The sequence below is a fragment of the Puntigrus tetrazona genome, chromosome 5, assembly GCF_018831695.1.
Source record: "Puntigrus tetrazona isolate hp1 chromosome 5, ASM1883169v1, whole genome shotgun sequence".
Classification (NCBI taxonomy): domain Eukaryota; kingdom Metazoa; phylum Chordata; class Actinopteri; order Cypriniformes; family Cyprinidae; genus Puntigrus; species Puntigrus tetrazona.
Genome location: NC_056703.1, coordinates 17228184 through 17228575, shown reverse-complemented (window position 1 = coordinate 17228575; position 392 = coordinate 17228184).

The window sequence follows — 392 nt, the reverse complement described above, 5'->3', positions numbered from 1 at the left end:
AAGATAGAAAGAAGATAGACAGAAAGAAAGAAAGATACAAAAAAGGATGAAATAAGAAAAGAAAGAAAGAAAGAAAGAAGGATGAAAGAGCAGAAAGAAAAGTGTAGAGGAGTAGTAGGAGTAGTATGGGTAGTAGGAGAGTAAGAGTAGTATGTGTAGTATGTGTAGTAGGAGAGTATGTGTAGTAGAGAGTAGTAGGACCAGAGCAGTAGTGAGGGAGTAGAAAAGTGTAGAGAGCAAAGAGAAAGAGCAGGAGAGATGTAGTAAGTAGTATGTAGTAAGAGCAAAAAGAGTAAGAGTAGTATGTGTAGTATGTAGTATGTGTAGTAGAGTAGTAAGAGAAAAGAGAAAAGAGTAGCATGTGTAGTAGGAGCAGTAAGAGTATATGTGTA